This window comes from Coregonus lavaretus, assembly GCF_964263955.1.
Source record: "Coregonus lavaretus genome assembly, chromosome: 13".
Classification (NCBI taxonomy): domain Eukaryota; kingdom Metazoa; phylum Chordata; class Actinopteri; order Salmoniformes; family Salmonidae; genus Coregonus; species Coregonus lavaretus.
The window spans coordinates 25,744,588-25,767,589 of NC_140000.1; the positions used below are offsets into that span (position 1 = coordinate 25,744,588).

The window sequence follows — 23,002 nt, forward strand, 5'->3', positions numbered from 1 at the left end:
GGGCCGCCACCAATTGCCCATCCCTGGTATAAATGTTAATCAGAATATTTGTTTCTTCTCCTAAATGAAAAAATGCTTTTAGGTTTTTTCATCCAGGTCAAAGGTAAGGCATAGGTAGTAGCAGACATTAGTACTGTAGACCAGACAGTTAGTTGGAGCTAAGATTGTGTGTTTGTTTACCTAAGACTTAGAATACTTTTAGTTTTGCCAATTAAACATATTTATATTCATACAATGAACCTCGTACATTTTGATACAATGTTTTATTAGCAGGCTGAGATGTTACTACTTATCCCCAAATGAAGCCGTTAGGGATAATGTTTCCCGGGCCTCAAGGGCTGCAGTGCAATGACACGACTGAGTGCATGTCAGTGTTTGTTATTTCTTTTCTTTCAGAGACAGATAAATATGTCTGTATTCTGGTGTTTGGACATTAATTGAATTGCCAATCAATGATGCGTTGAATTAAATCAATTAAGTGCCTAGGAACATTTAATGAAATCATCCAGGATTGAAGCAGCTTTGTGGTGTTTGCTGTATGCCCTATGCTAATACCCAACCTCCCCTCTCCTACAGCCATGGCAGCAGATGTTGTATCTCACAGCCTGAACCTCCTGGAGACACTCAAAGAGTCCATTGAGAACAACAAGCTGTCGGATGTCAACGATGCTGTGGGAGAACTCCTGATCAGCCAGATTAACAGCATTCTTTCCCCTGCTAGCCTTCGAGAAGGACACGGAGAAGAGCCTGGAAGAGAGGCGTAAGGCCAACCTGGAGGTGCTGAAGGCCCAGGGGGTGGCCAAGCCTAAAGTTGTCCTAGTGAGGCCCTCCTGTCTGGAGAAACTTGACTTCCCAGGCCTCCTGGAGGAGATGGAGATGGACCTCCCAGAGATCCGGGCCCATGCCCTCCTCCTGGCCCTGCCTCTTGGTAGAAACAATTGGTAGTTTCTTGTTTGTTAAAATGAATCTCCATGACAACTTAGGTAAAATTGTATATAATTACTCTGCTACCATGTGGTTTCTAAATAAATTCCAGACAATTAGGGTAAAATAAAACATTACTAGAACTTTGACATCTTCTCTCCATGCATTAAATTACAGTTGAAAAAATGTGCTAAGAAGGTTGTAACAATCATAAAAACGTTCATGTCGGATGTTATGAATGCCTATGTATTCCCCTTACACAGCTGGCAATTGTATGTGTAGATATTATCATAACACTATTTATCATGCTATTCTATACTCTCTCTGTGCTCCAGACCTGTGGACACAGACAAGGGGACCAGAGAGAGAGGTGAAAGAGGACAGACCCTGGTGTTGTGGTTGATTCATCGAGGCAGTGGAGGCAGGATGTGGGTCCTCATCTGGGCAGCTCGACTATTCTCTCTGACAGAGAGTAACATGTCAAAGTAGGGTCCCTTTTATCATTAAAGTATTTTTAATATTGAAATCATTAGTAGTTGTATAGATGTGGTAACAAATTGTAATCTCAACTGATTCTGTATTATCAAAGATGTTACGGACAAGTGAAGTGCTTTCTGAATTACTCATGACTGTATTAATTTCTCTCCATCAGGACAGGCACCTCCAGCAGCAGCTCCAGCAGCTGCAAACACATAGAGCATCACCTTCAGTCCAGAAAAAATAACAGCACAGACTGGCCTATGTGCTGTTATTTCATGTACTTTCACTCACCCTGATAACTATAGCTTAGAACAGCAATATGGTTCAAATTCCCTACAAATGTGATAAGGGTAAAGGCAGAGGGCTGTCGAGCTGTCTGGATTTGGTTGGGCGCCCTCTAGTGAACATTTGTAAAAAATAATAGTGTGATTTAACCATTGCAGTTATATGTCACCATATATATTCAATATATATCACATAGCATGGGGTCCATTGGTCCAGAACAGAATGGTAAAGTTTGAAGTAGTTGATGTGTAATTGATGTCAGATGTCTGTTGCAGGGGTCTCTGGTTCAGGGTTAAATAGACACCATGTGGTGTTTGGAGCTGCTTCTGCCGCTGTTGCTAATCATTAGAGGTAAAACTCTTATGTTTCTCATTCTCTCTTGTCAGTGTGAATAACTAATCAATTACACCACAATAACTCAGACTGTGGAAATTCCCTTGAAGACTACAGATATACTAGACATGCAGTAATCTAGATATACAATTGCAATGTAAAACTGATTTGGTGGTTTTACTGTATTGACCCAGTTTAATTTTTGAGTGTGTTAAACTTACAGCAAACAAAAGGGTACAGAGTAGACACAGGGTCCAACTGGCACACATGGCAGCAGGGAATCAGCCTACTGTTCCAGTGCTGTTGGATGGCTGGCGTCCATCTTGACTCAACCTTGTCCCTCTCACTCAAACAGCGTGCCAGTGGTGAGAGTGAGTCATATGCTTCCTCCACATAGGGTCTCTGCTCTTACCATCTCACCGAGGGAGAACCTCATGATTTCATCCTCTGTTCTCTCTCTCTCTTTGTCTCTCTGTTCATCTTTTCTCAGTGATTCAATTTGAAACTTTATATGTATTGTAGATTGATTGTTCATTGGTCTACAGTTTCACGCTTAATATTCCCATTTCAACTCTTCCCTCCATCTCACTCCTTCCCTCTCTCAGATGTCAGTGGCCATTGGAACATGTGGGTACCCAGGTACATCTCGGCCATGACCAACTCCTGCGTGGTCATCACCTGCACATTCATGTACCCGTCCGGTATACAGCCGTACCGCGGCATCCACGGCATCTGGTACTTTGGCCAGCCCTACCCTCAGCTCTTCCCACCTGTGGTGTTCAAGACGCGCACAGACATCGTGCATAAAAGTTACCAAGCTCATTGAGGACCTGCACCAGAGGAACTGCACCCTGCTCATCAGTAATATAGGTACAGAGCACTCAGGGAGGTACTACTTCCGTGCCGACCTGGGCGGTGCCAACATCTACACCTACCCAGACTTCTCTAACCTCAAGGTGCTGGGTAAGCCTGCTGAGAGACACTGAGAGGCAATTTTTTAAAAACTATGTTTACAATTGTTTACAATTGTAGGTGTTACATTTATGGTCTGGATTTCCCTAGCCTGATACCATATCTGTTGGGCTGTCTTGCCAACTACTGTGGACACTGTTTGGCATGACATGGCCTGACAATGGCAATAGGAGTTGGCAAGCACAAATAGATCTGGCACCAGGCTAGGATTGACCTAGCTGTGATTATAATTAGTATAGCTTTAATGAGAATAGGTAAATATTGTGAATTGGTGAATTTTAACTCATTCACAATGTCCTCTCTGTCCCCCAGACCAGCCCAGCATTGACATCCCTGAGGAGATAGTCGCAGACGAGAATCTGGAGTTGACGTGCTACAGTATGCTCCAGACAACCGTCCAGAGAATAGCCCAGAGTTCCAATGGATGTACACAGACTACCTGCCTGAACCCGAGTATTCCTCAGACTACTTGGAAGAGAGCATTACAGCACGCTCACCCCCAGGCCCATGCACAACGGCCAGCTGCTGGTCTACTACCCCAACACCACCCTGGTCTACGAGAGACTAATCTCTCTGGACGTCAAGTGTAAGTGACCAACTGACCGTTGTCACCGAACCTGTACTTTGAATCCTCAAATTCTGTGAGAAGTGTGTCATTTGGACACAACAGGGGACACATTATGTAATGTGGGGGATTATAGTATAGAATAACTCATTCTGCTGACTACGCCAAATGTAATCGTAGCAGTGTTACACATATTTACATTTACATTTACATTTCGCTCTTACTTATCCAGAGCGACTTACAAATTGGTGCATTCACCTTGTGATAGCCAGTGGGACAACCACTTTACAATATATATTTCTGACGCACACATTGTAGAACCATTGTCAATATCTACAGTCATCCATTATTCTCCATCTACAGTAGAAGGATAGCAGCTTGATTTAGCAATATATTGCATGATTATGACATGGTACTAATATTGTATGTTAGCCTGGCATTCAAACCAGTTTTTCGACATTTCACCTTTGTTTTTCTTTGAAACAATGATGAGTGCAGTGTTGGGTCTGGTTTAACCAGGTTATACACTTGTCACTTTTACAAGTCTAACCCCACCTTCCCCTTCCTCTCACCCCAGATGCCCCTCGCTCGGTGTGGGTGAACGTGTCTACGGAGGTGATGGAGGGCAGCTCGGTGACGCTGCACTGCGAGGTGGACAGTTTATTTGTCAGATGCACAGGATACAAACAGTGTAAATGGTACAGTGAAATGGTTACTTGCACAGTGTAACCATTTGTTTAGACAATTAACCATAATCCCAACTCACAATGTTAGTGCCCTGCATGAATCTACAGGTAGCTAAATGCTGACCAACAAGGTTAAATGTTAGCTAGCTACTTAAAAGTAGGCTATAACTACTATTAATAATATTACTACACAGATCATACACGTAACGTTAGCTAGCGAGCCAGCCAGCCAGACAGCTAATGTTAGCTAGCTAGCTAACAGTACGCTTTAACTTGCAATGAAAATGACTTTCTGTCAAAATTAAAAATGTATAATATCTGAAAATGTAGCTAGATATACTCTCTTACCCATATACAGTACATGGATGAAAGCTTCTCCCTCTCTGTCATGGATGCCATGGTTGCCCTTAGTTTTGAAGCTGTAATCTGGAGACAGGTGTTTTATGCAACGGACTTCTGTGTTCTCTTTTCGAATCCCTCCGCATTTGCAATCAAATGCCAGAATTTTCTCCATCTCCTTAGCGATCATACTCTGCTTCCACTGGGCATTCCAATGATTTCAAAACTCTGTCCTCCAGAAAGTGGAGAGCTGTCTTTTAAACAAATCTGCGTTAGAAAGGATTACCTAAACATACTGAGCAGCTCATTATACACAGAAGCATGCTACATGGCAGACCAATCCGAACTCATCTCTCCGCATGCCCAGCCCATCCATTATCTCAGCCAATCATGGCTAGTGGGAAGGTTCCTGTCTTTTTCCGTGGCTAAACCAACTAGGCTAGTTTTTTTATCAATTGTATTCATATTTACAGAAGGCCTACACGTTTGTTTTTATGGCACATGAAAGTTCACATGTTCCAGAAGGCAATTCTGCCAAAAAACAGATTGTGTTAAAATAAAATGTTTTACGCTCAAATGCCTCTCCTGTGAAGTAGTGACGCGTGACAAATGCCTAGTTTCCTGAAACGAGACACATATTTATTATATGTCAGTATATTGACGTATTAGTTATGTGATAAACCTGGCCCATAACTTCTTTCTCTTGTTTATACACAGTACGATTTATCCTCTTTAACGTACTCCATTGTTCAACTCCTTTCTTTCTCCTCACATCACTCTACCTTTCATCCCTTCTCTGTCCTCCCTGCAGACCCTCCCAGTGAGCCAGTGGTAAACGGCTCCTTGAACATTTTGGAAGGTTCCTCCATCTCCCTGCAATGTAGCACCCAAGGCAATCCCGCGCCCACCCTCACCTGGCTGAAGGACGGGGAGCTGGTGGGCACCATCACGGCTGAGGAGGTGTCTGTGCTGGAGCTTCTGGAGCTTACCCCTCAGGGAGACGGACAGTACCGCTGCCTGGCAGAGAACGAACACGGACGAGCCAGCAGCTCCCTCAACATCACTGTGGAATGTGAGTGGGTCATCAAATCATGTAATGTTGTATCATATCGTATCATATCATATGGTATAGTATCATATTGTATTGTACCACACTACGCTACACAACACTACACCATCCCATCTCACTCTACATATCAGTCACACCTCTACCTCCACCCTCTCTTCAGATGCCCTTGTCCTTCTGGAAGAGTCCAAGTGCACGGTAGTAAGTGAGGGTGTCCAGTGTGTTTGCATGGCTACAGGCAACCCTGAGCCCACCATCGAGTTCTACCTCCCCGACAAGAACATCACCATCAACGACACGGACGGCCGCTACAACTACTACACGCACACGGACGGCCACACGTCCACGGGCATGATCAAGCTACGGGAGAAGGGTGAGCGCCTGGGCAACAGCGCCGTCAATGTGCACTGCAGCAACAGCAACATGTACGGGTCGGAGAGCTTTCATCTGGAGTTGCAGCAGGAGAGTAAGTACACAAGTTCAGGTTTATGGTTAAACACAGAAACAAATAGCATACCATTAAAATGCAAAACATTGTATAGCCGAGCATACATGAGAGATTGAACTGAAATTAGAAGTGTAGTACCTTTCTTTGATATCTAGATTGACTGTATAAGTAAGACCACAAACTGGACACCCCATTGGCTTGATATGGTAATGGCATTATCTTGAATGGAAATAAGTTATATTTTAGTACCATGACCTGGCGAAACAGTATTTTCTGTTTCTTCACTATCTTCAATATGATGTTCTTGTCCGATGTTAGAGAAGTACATGATGGCAGTGATTGTTGGCACAATCGGTGGAGTGGCTGTCATCGCCTTCATCATCGCAGCAGTGAGATATGTGGGCCATAACAACAAGAAGTGAGTATCCACCCTTCACTAACTGTGACAGTGGTCGATGTGAGTTACAGGTAGTCATTTCCTGTTTGAATTGACGATAAGGAAACACTTCAGCCTAGCTATCCATTCTAAAACACCTCTGTGTATTCATGAGTGAATGATTGATCCATGGACGGATGTGAGAATCATGGTCATAAGTTCTGCTAACGCCAGAGCGAGTTCAATTAATTTTCTATCACTAGTCCCCTTTCTGAAATCCTCTTAGATGGAGATCCAAAATGGCTGCCTGGTGGAGTGGGGTTAGCAAGCCGGACTAACCGTAGCCTATAGTTTGCAGGCTCTATTCCCTGCTTTGATACTGCTTTGGACCCTTGACTTGCTTAGCTAAAAATACAGCTACGGTAGCCTACTTAACTAAGGTGCTTCAGCATTATAGCAATACATCACATTCTGACAAAAGCTTTTACAGATAGTCGCTCCAAGAGACGGTGTCAGCTCAACCACAACTAAACCCATGAAACGATAACCACAACCATGAACGTCAACCAAAACCATGAACTATACGGCTGTAGATTGTTAACTATGTTGGGAAACAGGCCCTTGTTTTAAAATGGATGCCCAGGCGTGGAGTGTCGCCCTGAGTTAGTTAGTTAGTGGCATGAGACCGAGTCTGATCTTGTGACTCCACCCCCCAGAGAGAATGGCATGACCTAGTGTCTAAACTGGAGAACCCAGCGTTGTACTACAGCACAGTCAAGAAGGACAAACAATGTTTGAGGAAGAAAGTGGTGAGACATGTTGATGATGATGACTATAATGATGATAATGATCTCAGATCTGTCCCAGACACGAGAATGATATCTGACCCGTTGTTGATGCTGATACTATACTATACCCGTTCAATTAATGTCCCTTTTTTGATGTACAGTAAGGTTCAATCCGTGTAATACTCATAAATTATCAAAACCTATATGACATCTTATGTTAAAGAGAAAATGTAAACTTCCCCAGCCAACTACTGACCTAGCCTGAGAGTCCCAGTACCACTATAGCTATCTATCACAGTACCACTGGAGTAGCTGCGACCATAGCCTTTCCAAACCACTGTTTTCTGCTTCATCGCTTCTCTGCGTTCTTCTGTCTCTTTTTCTCTTCCCTAACTCTTGCACAGCTTAAGACAGAGCTTCTGTGCTCAAAGTTTACCTCCATTCTAGAGGAGAGCACGGATAGGTTCCTAAACAACCCCACCCCAATCCCAACTCCAGGTCTCAGTGGTAGACAGCATCTCTCACTCATCCCAGACAGCAAAATTATATGATCGCCCAAATTCGGCCCTAATCTACAATATTACGATTTACCATTTGGCCCAGTTTATGTAATTGTTCTGACATGGTTAAGTCACTAGACCTAATGGCAGAGCATTCAAGATGTGTTACCCAACATTGAGACATGCCAATATGGATATCCGGTTAGTAACACTTACTGTCATCGGTTCTCTTGAACGCCTCATGGGGGGTTATTTATTTCTAAACCTGGAAACAAAATGGAGAAGCGTTGTTCATGTCTTATCTAATTTGTTTTCTGCAATCTTTCTGCAAATTAGCACTGTTATTACTTAATGACAATAAGAGCTCTATGATGATGTTTGATCACTCTCTTTTATTTTACAAGTCTATCCCGCCTCAAGCAAAGCCATCTTTCTTTGGTTCCAAACAAAAGAAAAATAATGTAAACAACAGACAATGTGACCAGCTCAGTTTATCTATATAGTTTGTTATCTGTACTCTCATACCCAAAACATTAAGGAAAATACACCCTGAATACATTCTATATCTCCATTTATTAGTATTACTTTATTGATACAGTATGTGACAGTTATTCCTCCCACACCACCCCTCATTGTTTGCAGTAGATACATCCCACAAAGCTTTTTTTTAAACCATTTCACTTAACAATATTTGCAACTGTGGTGCCTTGATTATCTATATAACATTTTGATTAAAATAGTTGAACATGAGGAAGATATCAAAAACTTGTAGCTTCCTTAAGTGCTTTTACATAAAATACAACATTGTTCGGTTATAATGTAGCTTTTTTTTTTCCATAAAATCCTGAGAAATTCCTCCGGAAAAAGTTTGAATTCATTCAAATAAAAATGCTTTCAGCGCTCACACACACAAAAAAAACGTATAGTAATAGAAAATAATTTACATTGAAATAAAATAGCAAAATCAAGCCTCTGAACGAAAGGCTAAAATAAAATAGAAGTTTATCACAAGCAGAGGATCATTGGGGATTCGGAGAGATGATGTCATATTCGGGAGACACGTCTGCCTTGTCCAATTAGATGTAGGTACTATCTTCTTCTTTAGCTCTCTTCTTTTCACCCTTTTTGCTATTTAAGTCACAAAAACATTGTTATCTGAGATGATTTTAGAGCCAATTTGTGCAGTTCTGAAAATAGTAACAAAAAGGAAGCATCTACTGTACAGTAAGTTGTAACCCGTTTTTTAACATTAAGATCACTTTATTGGTCAATTGCACACAAGGTCCAACTGAAATTTGACTTCCGCTTTTAACCCAACCCCTCCGAAAGACACACATACATAAACATTCGGGAGAGGTGTGGGGGGGCTGCCACACTGTGCGGCAGGTTGATGTTTATTGTCATGAATCTTGCCCTGGAAGCAGAACGGAGCGAATTCCGCTAGATGGGTCAGCTGCAAAGAGTTTTGGTCTTAATTTTAAGGTTGGGGTTAGGCAATAGGATTAGCTATGTGGTTAAGGTTAGGGTTAATTCGGTTTATGTCAGCTAGTGACCACTCTGCAGAGCTGCTTCCAGAACAAAATTAATGACGAAAGAAACTAACCTGCCACTGGGTGCCCGGGGAGCTGTTGTTGTGGGGAGTTGCTCAAGGGCACAACGGCAGGCAATGGCATCAAGGATTTGATACCAGCAACCCTCCGGTTACCAGCTCACTTCCCACCAGACTTTTCCCATCGGACCTGGAATTCGAACTGGCAACCCTGCGGTTGCTGGCTCGCCTCTCTAACCGCTAGGCTACAGTCTTTGGTTTCAACTTTCAGTTTGCCAAACAGAGCTAAAAAGTTTTCCTTGATTATAATTTACCTCTCTCAGACTGTCCTGCCTTGCATAACGTATTGATAAAAAAAAAAGCTAACCAAATGTCCCCTTGTGTGAAACTGTGGGGTTGTCATGTTGTCTTACCATTTACAAGGACTGATCAGATAGACAAGGAGGGCCACATTAAGGCTGAGGGACAGGCCAACGATTATCCAGAGAAAGACTGCAACATCCCTCTTCTCTGACCCAGGGATATCTATGGGAAGTGATATAAATTAATTGGTACGAAAACACTTTGTTTAACTTATCCAACACTATTCTACTTTAGTTCTACTCTTTACCCCACTAGCTAAGTTTCCATCCAATTGGCGACAGATTTTCATGCGGAATGAAATGTGCACGTTTCCACCAAACTGTCATACCCTGATCTGTTTCTTTGTGATTGTCTCCACCCCCCTCCAGGTGTCGCCCTTCTTCCCCATTATCCCCAGTGTATTTATACCTGTGTTCTTTGTTTGTCTGTTGCCAGTTCCTTTTGTTTCGTCAAGCCTACCAGCGGTTTCCCCTTGCGCCTGTCTTGCTCAAGTTCCTGCTTTCTAGTTTTCTAGTTTTTTACCATTCTGCCTGCCCTGTCCCTGAGCCTGTCTGCCATTATGTACCTTTTGGACACTGATCTGGATTACTGACCTCTGCCTGCCCTTTAACTGTCTTTTCCCTGCCCCCTGTTTTTGTAATAAACTTTTGTTACTTCGCTGCTGTCTGCATCTGTGTCTTCTCCTGAAACGTGATACAGACCGACTTGTTGCAGATATAATCGGTGCTTGATGACATAGTGCACACAAAATGTACTTTTTCACTTAAGTTGTCATGTACCTAATAATTCTACTAATAGTTTTGTCACAAACTGTTGCGTTAAATAGCAAATGTGCCTACTCTGATCTTAGCACATGCACTTTAGCTAACAGCACCCAGATACCGTGTGGTAGGCTGTGCTGGTAGGCTAGTCTACATGATGAGATTATTATGGATAAGAGCAAGAGTATTTTTATTTGTCAAACGGCAGCCAAGCATCGATCATGTCACCAGAATAAGACCCTCGATATTTATTGGAAAGTAGCATCAAGATAACCTTACACTTTCACCACCCTGTGAGGTTCATAATTTATTTAATTTGTAGCCTAATAAACTGTATGGTTTCCAGAATTGTAGTGGAGGACCACACACCATATCATTGCTTGACTCCCATGTTTAAACTTCGATATTATTTCAATATTTGCGCATGAAGGCGTTTCCACTGCCATTTCTCGCATAATGAATGTTACAGACACAAAAATATCTCACCATATCAAACGAACAAATGATCTGCCTGCATTTATAAAATTGTATCGAAACGTCCTGTTTCCATCATAGATGTCATAATTTTTTTTATACGGTATAACTTTACTAGCATAAAAATTGTGGATGCAAATGTGGTAACTGTCATACACTACATGACCAAAAGTAAGTGGACACCTGCTCGTCGAACGTCTCATTCCAAAATCATTGGCATTAATATGGAGTTGGTCCCCCCTTTGCTATAACAGCCTCCACAACAGCCTCCACTTCTGGGAAGGCTTTCCACTAGATGTTGGAACATTGCTGCAGGGATTGCTTCCAATCAGCCACAAGAGCATTAGTGAGGTCAGGCACTGATGTTGGGCGATTAGGCCTGGTTGGCAGTCAGCATTCCAATTCATCCCAAAGGTGTTCGATGGGGTTGAGGTCAGGGCTCTGTGCAGGCCAGTCAAGTTATTCCACAGCGATCTCAACAAATCATTTCGATATGGAACTTTGTGCATGGGGGCATTGTCATGCTGAAACAGGAATGGGCCTTCCCCAAACTGTTGCCACAAAGTTGGAAGCACAGAACCGTCTAGAATGTCATTGTATGCTGTACCGTTAAGGTTTCCCTTCACAGGAACTAAAGGGCCTAGCCCGAACCATGAAACAGTGTGCTTTATAAAGAGGTGATTATGAAACTACAGTTTATTCAACTCTACATAAACTGAGAATAAACAACATATAATAAGCAGTCGCCTCTTTAGAACACACATTGTTGAAGAAAAGTTTACAATTAAATCACACTGCCAGATTGTAATGAGATTAATGGTGAATTTTGCACTTGACACAACTTTTGTACTATGAAAATATCATCCTCTATGTCTGTGTGATTTGAGCTGAATTTGAGCAGAAATTAATTGGTGATTCTTCTTCACTCAAATTGTAAAATGTAACACTAGTCCTATACGTACACAGCACGTCACAGTATATTGAAGTGCTTATGTGTCAGGCTCCCTTCAGCTTGGTGTAGTATGGGGACCTCCATCTCTATCTGGCCAACTACATTTCTGCTGACACACTCCACACTGCTGTTCTTGTATTCTGAGGCAGACATGGTGAAGGTGCTGTTCACGGTTTGGGCACTCCTGGAGACACTGTAGCTAATATAGACCCCTAACATTGGCCAAGCAATCACTGGTAAGGGAACCCCCTGACTGACACATACACAGCTCAGGACCTCTACTTGGACCACACACACAGAGCCATTCAGGAACTTTGGACGGTCTAAGGAATACAAATAAGTACTTTTTACATTCAACATCATGAGATATGGCTTTTTTACGTAACAGAGACTCTTGAAGAATGAGCACTGTACTATATTTTGATAATGAGGGAATGCTCTGAAAGGTGAATGTTCTTAAATTTTACAGTTAAAGTCACTTTTTCTCCACTGTAATGTTGACCTTCCTGTAGAAGCCCATTCTCTGCTGTTGATGGATTATCCTCGAATACATGCCTAGGTTCTCTGTCCCTCTCCAGTCTATGCCAACAAAATCTTCTTCTTATCTTTGCAGGTCATTTAGTTTGAGTGCATATACTTTGCAGGTCAGTGTGGCCCACTCTCCCTCTGTGAGAGAGGGTGTCTCCACAGTAGGCTTCTTCTGATTTAGAGCTAAGCAGAATAGGTGAATTTTGAACACTTTGACAATTCATTTTTCAAACATTTTCATGCAGATTATACTTTGATGTGAAGAACATGATTAATATCGTTTGGTAGTTCTGCAACAGCGACAAAATATGCTGCAATTCAACATTATTAGAATTCAGAGTGTGTAGGCTACATTGATTCTGACTTGGACACATAAGGTGACATTTTCCTCAAGCAAAGACCTGTATAAAAATACTGTAATACTCATTATAATCTGCTGCGTGATTTAAGACAGTGAAAGTAGTATATTTGGTGACATAGTTACTTACATACCAGACACTGAGACTCGCACCCTCTCAGGAAAAACATACATTTGATCATCTCCCAATGTTATCTTGAATCTATACTCGCTTTCTCCTTCTTGCAGGTCTTCGAGTAAAAAGCTGCAAGACCTTTTAGGACCTCTCTGGAACTGCCAATCAACACTGCACAGCTCTGCATCTGTTTCAAATACAGGTGTAAGTGGATCTCCTATGAACAAGACTCTGCGTACGTAATCAGTAATGTTGCCTGGGTACGTGAATTTACACTGTCCAGCCTCTACTGTAACGTCCTGGGTCACTGAGATGGAGAACTCTGTACCTTTCTCACGAGGCTCTATATATCTTTTTTTATAGTAACACATTTACATTTGACCAGCCAAAGCTTACAAAGACAATAATCTTAATCCAAAACATGTTACTTGACTCTTCTGTCAAGTCATACAGCATTATACTATACATATGCACTGACTACAGGTTGCTGTTATGAACCAGCAGATAGCCACGGTGCAGATCTCAACCATTATCTTCTGTTATAACAGGACTTAAGGAATCAATATTTATGAGACACAAATCTATGCTGTAATAGAGAATATACAATTTGTTTCCGTAAACAGCTAACCAAATGCACAAACGATTAATCACTTCATAATATGCTGCTAAATGACTCTTGATTATATTGTTATAAATCAACTTACCTCTCTCTACTGTGTACCAGCCCTCTGCCTGTCTCACTCAGGTCTCTCTGTTCGGTGGCGATCTTCTTCTCTGATACTTGTGAGCACATTTACAGATATATCAAAATATTGTCTGTCATTACTGGCTGCAGGAAATGTAAAAACATCTGTAGAGGCCAGAGTTAAGAGTCAGTATCTGTCTTTAGTTGCCCCATTTCACAGCCTACTTTTGTGGTGAGACAATGTAAACTGTAGCACAGTACAACACTGTGTTACTGTCAGCACAATTAGGCACAGTTGTAGATATTTTTAAAGTCAGCATAAAGTAACATAAAATATTGCATTGACATTCAGGCCCTTGGTATAATTGTTTTTTTCAGTCTTTGCACTAATGCATGAAAGCAGTTCATATTTCAGATTAAAATAATTGTGCATATGGTTCACATTGGTCAGTTATTTTATCCCGGGATAACGCCTCAGTTTTTAATGCATCTCAACGTATTACAATAACAACAAAAAGCAAACCAAAAGTAATTGGTAGAACATACACAACTTCAATATTTGATGCTGCTGGTTGATATTCATTAATAGTTCACAAAAATATGGCTCAAGATATATGGTCCAACACATTTGACACCATGGTTGTGATACAGCTGTTTTTTTGTGATACAATAAAGAGTTTATTAACCATCCAATGTGCAGGCTTCCACAATGCTTATGTACACTGCCCCCTTTCTGATTTTTGCATATTTTTATCACTGAATGTTATCAGATCTTCAACCAAAACCTAATATTAGATAAAGGGAACCTGAGTTTACAAATAACCAAAAAAAAGTGATACTTATTGTATTTATTTAATTAACAAAGTTCTGCAACACCCAATTCCCCTGTGTGAAAAAGTAATTGCCCTCTTACACTCAATAACTGGTTGTGCTACCTTTAGCTGCAATGACTGCAACCAAATGCTTCCTGTAGTTCTTTTTCAGTCTCTTACATCGCTGTGGAGGAATGTTGGCACACTCTTGTGTGCAGAACTGCTTTAACTCAGCGACATTTGTGGGGTTTCAAGCATGAACTGCTCGTTTCCAGTCCTGCCACAACATCTCAATTGGGATTAGGTCTGGACTTTGACTAGGCCATTCCAAAATGACAAATGTGTTGCTTTTTAAACATTTTCATGTACACTTGATTTTGTCGACAAGGGTCCCATTATGCCTGGTGAAAACCAAATACTGCATTCCACAGTAAGAACCTTATACCAATGGTCAAGCACGGTGGTGGTAGTGTGATGGTTTGGGGATGCTTTGTTGCCTCAGGACCTGGACGACTTGCCTTAATAGAAGGAACCATGAATTCTGCTCTGTGTCAGAGAATTCTACAGGAGAATGTCAGGCCATCTGTCTGTGAGCTGAAGCTGAAACGCAGCTGGGTCATTGTGCAAGACAATGATCCAAAACACACAATCTAGTCTACATGAAAATGGCTAAAAAGCAACAAATTTGAAGTTTTGGAATGGCCTAGTCAAAGTCCAGACAAAATCCCAATTGAGATGTTGTGGCAGGACTTGAAACGTGCAGTTCATGCTTGAAAACCCACAAATGTTGATGAGTTAAAGCAGTTCTGCATGGAGGAGTGGACCAAAATTCCTCCACAGCGACGTGAGAGACTGATCAACAACTACATGAAGCGTTTGGCTGGAGTCATTGCAGCTAAAGGTGGCACAACCAGTTATTTAGTGTAAGGGGGCAATTACTTTTTCACACAGGGGCATTGGGTGTTGCATAACTTTGTTTATGAAACAAATGAATTAAGTATGTAATTGTTGTGTTATTTGTTCACTCAGGTTCCCTTTTCATCTAATATTAGGTTTTGGTTGAAGATCTGATAACAGTCAGTATAAAAGATATGCAAAGATAGAGAAAATTTAGAAAGGGGGCAAACACTTTTCACAGCACTGGGTTTATATTTGTGCCATTACAATGGTTGTGCCAAATGCATTGTATATATATATATATATATATATATATATATATATATATCAGTTGAGTATGTTGTTTACCCACTTAGGTTTACCCTCAATTTCAGTTCAATTCCATTCAGTTTGACTATGACTTAAAATGGCTAGAATAACTCTACAAGGCTTTTCATTTAGGTACCAACTGTGTGAGTAGCTGTAGTTTGGTGCATACTGTTGAGGGACTTTGGAAGGCATTTGCAGGAGTAGCCACGAGGTTGTGGCTTAGGCCACCAGAAATTCAGCCAAAAGGAAGGCATATCCAGAGACCCTTATAATAACGGGTATTGTAAAAATAGCTCACTATACTGTCCTTACTGCAGCACAGGGCCTACTTTTGAGACCTGAAACTAACACCACTTTTCAGCAGCAACACATATATTAAAGGGAACATGGGGTAGAGTTTAAATGTAAGTACAGATGTAGGATATTAATTTGATCATCACCCTGTTGCAGTAGAATTTTCCCGGGAATGTAAAACTTGTAGTGTATTTGAGGTTTAAAAAAGCTTCTGAAGTTTGTAATTTCCACTTTCAAATTTCACACTTGATTTTCCCTTACGAAAAATCTTAATTCACATTTCCTGTTGCTGCAGGATTATTTTCCTGCTGTAGAAAGCTGCCTAAAATTAAGATCTCAACAAACAAATATATAAAGGTCTTATGGTGGGGGTACTTTAACACATTTTCAGAGTGTGAAGAGGAAGTTAACTGAGGCCCACAGAGTGCTGTGAGCTGTTGTCAAACTCTGCAAGTCTAACAAACAGATCTGGGTAAAATAACTAACACACGTCATGGAAACTGCGCTGAAGACCAAGAAGGCATGATGGCTTTTACAGTAATATTGTTTTTAGAGGAATTGCAGTTAGATCTTAGTATGTACAGTAGTTGTCAATTATGTTGATCTATGACTACATGCACATTTACTTTACAACTACACAACATGACACTGAAATTCATTTGACACAATTACTACACACTACTGATACTTTATCAGGCATTGTTGCAACCAATTTCTTCCTCTTCAGGCTGTGATCAGTAGCATTATTGTCATGACTTCTCTTTATCAAATCAGAGTAATGTAATAGTGAAAGAGTAATCATCACTCTTCAAAAGTGGGTCTGATATGTCTGAATAGTGAGTGAAAGATTGTGGATTGAAGGAAAATATGTTACTGGTTTTGAATAAGGTACTAATTAATCATTAAATACACTCAATACAGTCCAGTAAGCTCTGACATTGATAATAGGATCTGCAGAGAAGAATGGGAGAAACTCCTCAAATACAGGTGTGCCAAGCTTGTAGCATCATACCCATGAAGACTTGAGGCTGTAATCGCTGCCAAAGGTTCTTCAACAAAGTACTGAGTAAAGGGTCTGAATACTTATGTAAATAAGATATTGACGTTTTTTATTTTTTATCAATTAGCAACATTTTCTAAAAACCTGTTTTTGCTTGTCATTATGGGGTATTGTGTGTAGATTGATGAAGAAGAAAAACGATTTCATCAATTTTAGAATAAGGCTGTAACCTAACAAAATGTGGAACATGTCAAGGGCTCTGAATACTTTCCGAATGCACTGTATAAGGACACCTAGGTTTGGACATGTGGGAGGATTTGACAGCATAGCGCCATTTCCCTCATGACTGCAACATAGGGACCGGGGAAATGTATGTTCATCACTCACCACTTTAGATCATCAGATGTTCAAAAAAATGTATCTGCAAAAAAAAAACTATCGTTTTTCCTCGTTGGACCAGCGTTTACAATGTAACCAATTTCTGATTGTGTGCTTGTTCCGTTAGCTTTCTGTAACTTTGTAGCAAGTACTGTCTGCATGTGTAGGCGCATATTGCGTCATGATTGCAAGGTGTCCCAATATATTTTCCAACTGTCTCGAAATATGGTTTTAATGTCCATTCTAGAATGCCCATTTAACCAATAAGAAATATTGCTGTATTCAACAATGCTATGGTATAATTAAGTGATAATGCCAGAGAAGCCGGTGTTTGGAGGATATATTGGCACATGCCATTTTATCCTCTAAACACCGTCTTTGAGGGCATTATCACTTTTATACAACGGGTTTCCAAAATATTCAAATAATGATTGACATATTTCCATTAATAATGTAATTTTGATGAATGTATTCATACTATTTAATCCTTCCACAAGATATAGTCCCGACACAAATCTAGGGTTAGTGCCCAAGCCGGCTGGTCATTCGTTCTATCGGTTCGGTTGCCAGAGACGTGACCCAGGATTCAGACTTTTTGTTCTGTTTCTATGGACGTGACCCAGTCATTTGTTCAAAATGTTCCATTGCCATAATGGCTGGCAACGTTCTTATCCTTTGCTTGCTAGCTAGCCAACTACGGCTAACTTAGTCACGTCAAACAGTGCAGACAGAATAACAACAATAGCTTAATTTGCATTTGTTTAAGCTGTTTTCTAGTGACATTTATTTGGATACATCAATATCAATGAGCTAATGAGGCGCGATTTTGCCTGGCATTGAAAATGCGCTCTCTCGTCAGGAGACTGTTCTTCAGATTAGCTAGCCAACAACACAGCTAACACAATCACTTCAAACTAAAGCTGGGAAGACTGCAAACTAGCTGCAGTTCGTTTCGTTTGACCTTTTATCAATTTACATTTCTTTGTATATATCCATAAAAATGACGCCAGGTGATTCATGATTTCGACTGGCTGAGCAACGCTGCCTGCGAGTCTGTCAGTCAATCAATCACATTTACTTCTATAGCCCTTTTTACATCAACAGATGTCACAAAGTGCTATACAGAAACCCAGCCTAAAGGTATATACCAATCTCCGCTGTTGAAAACTAAATGTTGGTCTAAAAGAAATGTGAGATAGTGTCTAGATGCTTTTTATAGTGGAGATCAAGTTTATAAATTGCCTGGCTGGGCTGATGACAATGGATTGCACAGTCAGATGGAACAGGGTAAATAGTCATTTTAACATTATAGATTTAGCCGGTGGTAACTTGTGGAAGAGACACCGGCTGGAATGCGGTTTTAACCAATCAGCATCCAGGATTAGAACCACCCGTTGTATAATATTCTATAACTGACTGAGTTCTAATTGCGCCTGCCTCTTTGCGAATGAGTGGAATCATGAGCAGTGGTTTGTTCTTTGTGTTTGCTTGTGTTCCCCGGATTTGCCTCCCAGGTTTGCCTTTTTAGGAGCACATTCACCACTCTCTCAAATGGCTAACTCTGCCCTCTCGCAGCACAGGCCGAGGGCCTGAGATGTGAAACGAGCTACCCCAGCTCAAGTATGCAACTAGAGAAGCTACTGACAGTGTGTTTGGGAGATGCCGGAAAAAAGGCAATTTTAAAACCATCCCGCATCTCCTGCCGTGTCTACAGACATCCCCAAACAAACAAAAACCAACTCTCGGAGAACTGGTAAATAGTCGCTTATAGGCCTACAGTCAGTCAGGTGGCAAGCTGCCGGCAGGGACTTCTATTGCAATAATGTTGAATGGCTCTCTGGCTAGTATTGCTTAGCCGGCTAGATGGATGAAGTAAGAATCTAACGTTAAACAGAGCCTACCTCAGCAGGAGCAAAAAATAGGCTAAGTTTTCACAATAACTTTGCTTTACAGAGAGTAGGCTATTGAGACAGACAGTGATGTGGCGCTCAGTGGTGAGGTTGAGGCAGGCTGAAATGCATGCAGGAGGAAGCAGAGGAGACAGAGAGAGAGAGAGGAAGCAACCAGAGACAACCAAAGGCAAACAATGCAGTTCTAAAAATGTAATACGTTTTCGTTTATATCAGTGGTTGTTCGTCTTATCTTGATTGCCCACTGGAGTTTATAGTTTACCCATTATCCGCCTTTTTTTTACCACTACATCACTGGTATTAATACAGAATCATAAGTAATATTCTAATACATCATGTGAATGTAATAATATGATCATCTGTGTGCGCCATTGATGTCTGCTTGTGAGGAGCTTGATTAGTAATGCCTAGGAATACAAATGTGAACACTATAATTTGAGAAAAGTGATACGCTATATATACAAAAGTATGTGGACATCAATTCAAATTAGTAGCTATTTCAACCACACCCGTTGCTGACAGGTGTATAACATCGAGCACACAGCCATGCAATCTCCATAGACAAACACTGGCAGTAGAATGGCCTTACTGAAGAGCTCAGTGACTTTTAACATGGCACCATCATAGGATGCCACCTGCCAAGTGCTGAAGCGCGTAGTGCGTAAAAATCGTCTGTCCTCGGTTGCAACACTCACTACTGAGTTCCAAATTGCCTCTGGAAGCAACGTCAGCACAATAACTGTTCGTCGCGAGCTTCATGAAATGGGTTTCCATTGCCGAGCAGCCGCATAAAAGCCTAAGATCACCCTGCACAATACTAAGCGTCGGCTGGAATGGTGCAAAGCTCGCCGCCAATGGAGTCTGGAGCAGTGGAAACGCGTTCTCTGGTATGATGAATCACGCATCACCATCTGGCAGTCCAGCGGACGAATCTGGGTTTGGCAGATGCCAGGAGATCGCTACCTGCTCGAATGCATAGTGCCAATTGTAAAGTTTGGTGGAGGAGGAATAATGGTCTGTGGCTGTATTTCATACTTCAGGCTAGACCCTTTAGTTCCAGTGAAGGGAAATCTTAACACTACAGCATACAATGACATTCTAGACGATTCTGTACTTCCAACTTTGTGGCAACAGTTTGGGGAAGGCCCTTTCCTGTTTCTGCATGACAATGCCCCCATGCACAAAACGAGGTCCATACAGAAATGGTTTGTTGAGATCGGTGTGGAAAAACTTGACTGGCCTGCACAGAACATGAATTGGAACACTGACTGCGAGCCAGGCCTAATCGCCCAACATCAGTGCCTGACCTCACTAATGCTCTTGTGGCTTATTGGAAGCGATTCCCCACAGCATCTAGTGGAAAGCCTTCCCAGAAGAGTGGAGGCTGTTATAGCAGCAAAGGGTGGACCAACTCCATATTAATGTCCATGATTTTGGAATGAGATGTTCGATGAGCAGGTGTCCACATACTTTTGGTAATGTAGTGTATCTTTGAAAAGAGTTGATGATTTTATGCAATTCATCATTACAACTGACTGAACAGTCGCTGATGTTAGGTGTCAGTGTGAATCATTTCTCATATTTCCCCCCTTTCAGGGGTATAACATTACAATTGAATAGCTAATAAGCTATGTGTTTGTAGATCGACTGAGGTGAATGACCTACAGCTGCCAATGTGATAATGGCTGTGGTCATTTTTGCTTGTTTTTGCTGTTCTCCAAAAAGCATAAAAAAATATATTGTATAGAAATGTAGTAAAACGCTTCAACTTTCAAAAAAATTCCCCCTACGGACCTCACTAAAACTCAAACTTGTTATGGCCCTGGTTGCATTTAGCATGTTTGTCCGTTTGTCAACTTCAGAATATGACAGCAAATGTTTTTAAACACCCACTGACAGTTCCCCTTTGTGCAGTATACATATCTCCCTGGCATATTACATAATTTATGCAGCAGCATACAATACATTTTTGGACTCACCTTGATGTGCTGTGCTCACTTGAACAGGAAGGTGGCGCGGTGTCCTTCGTGGGCTAATTCTTTCATCAAACGTTGTCATCGTGGGCTCCCGAGTGGCGCAGCGGTCTATGGCACTGCATCGCAGTGCTTGAGGCGTCACTACAGACTCCCTGGTTCGATTCCAGGCTGTATCACATAGGCCGTGATTGGGAGTCCCATAGGGCGGAGCACAATTGGCCCAGCGTTGTCCGGGTTTGGCCGGTGTAGGCCGTCATTGTAAATAAGAATTTGTTCTTAACTGACTTGCCTGGTTAAAAAAATCAAAGTCTGGCATTCTCTGGATTTATGGTGCTTTCAATACAACTGGGAACTCTGAAAAAAACGAGGTTGAATCATGACGTCAGTGGTCTTCAGGTCGGAGCTCTAGAAAGAGGCCCGAGTTACCGCCTTGGAATTCCGAGTTGGATGACCTTTCAAAGCGTATTTTCCCAGTCTGAGATTTCCCAGTTCCGAGTTTCCAGTTGTTTCAAACGTGGCAGAAGTCATGCTGGATTGACAGCATACCCAATGTTGAATGTTTTTAATTTTAAGCTTGGAAAAGAGACCATTTAAGCCAGACTTGGACCAGACACCCACTCCACTGAATAACAGGCTAGTAATTGCTTTGCAATGCTTGCAATTAGCCACTGATTCCTTCCAAACCACTCATTGTTGAATTTGCGATTTCCAACTTGTTGTGTAATGTTTATGTCCAATGGCCATTGAGCACCGATACGTTATATCTATAATTTCTCTTCATTATTACTCTTCATATAAAAAGGATTGAAAAGGATTTGCCAGTAGATTGTCGACTTGATTCATGATGATGACTGCTAGCTTGCTAGCTACGATTTTGAAAGTATGATGTTGACATGATCAGTCCAATTAAAGCTACAGTAGATATAATGTGATTTGACTTCATTTTATCTGTGGCCAATGACCTTGAGCCTTTTTGGATGGGCACATCTAATGTAACTCTATGGCACTACCCAAGGGGCTTGAATGTTCGAGCTGTCACCATAGATTTTGCAGTGACGTAGTGTCCCCATGAGTGACAGAACACTGAGCCAATCACGGCGCAACTAGAGAACATTACCAACCCCTACGCTCCGCATTTTCCGCTGGCTGCCCCAACACCACAGAAAGCACTGAGCAAGGCTGAAACGCCTGCATTTTTTAGCTGCCTTACTCAAGAAAGCAAAAAAGAGACCATGTTTGTATGCCAATAGCCTGTTTTAGAGAAATGTCATCATTGGATACTGTAAGAGCTTTCATTGTCTGCTTTTATTCCCCATTTATTTATCCTACAGTTCTGACTTGGTGTACAGGGAGAATACTGTTTTGAATTCTGTTGCTGTAGATTTCAAAAGTGCTGAACAAATAGTTATATTGACTACGTCTGTCCTAGCTCACTCATTAATCAAAATTACAGATTGCCTCTTATCCGTTCGTCGTCCCCTTATGCCATAGTTTGTATATCTCAATTGTCAGTAGAAACCACATTTGTTTAAGCAAGTCAGCCATATCAGCTATGTTTTTTTAAAAGGCAGTAAATGAGGCTGAATGAACTATTTAGCTGCCAGACAAGGCTCCGCTGATAGCCAGGTGTACCAGTATTAAGGCGTTGGGACTGCTGTTGGGACTCTGCTGTTGGGACAGCTTTATGTAGGCCCTAACAGTTTGTGGGCACCGTTTGTCACTGTTATAGTGCAATTGATGTATTGTTTAGTGTTGTGTTGTGTAGTGGCTTTGCTGGCATGCAACCCCCACATGTTTTGAGTTTGCCTCACAAAGATTTACATTCCAAAATCGGCACTGGTAAGAGTACAGCCTCAGTGTTCACTGTAAACGTGCACCG

General features: G+C 41.5%; 2 pseudogenes across 2 annotated transcripts in view; both read left to right on the plus strand.

The window, feature by feature from the left end:
- The first annotated feature begins 1,994 nt into the window (after window positions 1–1,994).
- LOC311140517 (myelin-associated glycoprotein-like) overlaps window positions 1,995–23,002 on the plus strand; it is a 160,875-nt pseudogene continuing 139,867 nt past the window's right edge. The window contains exons 1-2 of the transcript in view: window positions 1,995–2,040; window positions 2,628–2,821. The product of the transcript in view is annotated as a myelin-associated glycoprotein-like (transcript). The remainder of the gene's footprint in view (window positions 2,041–2,627; window positions 2,822–23,002) is intronic.
- Window positions 3,155–7,813, plus strand: LOC311139251 (myelin-associated glycoprotein-like; annotated as a pseudogene). The gene is made up of 9 exons: window positions 3,155–3,170; window positions 3,307–3,364; window positions 3,459–3,580; window positions 4,137–4,250; window positions 5,396–5,656; window positions 5,814–6,116; window positions 6,417–6,516; window positions 7,191–7,283; window positions 7,667–7,813. The product of its transcript is annotated as a myelin-associated glycoprotein-like (transcript).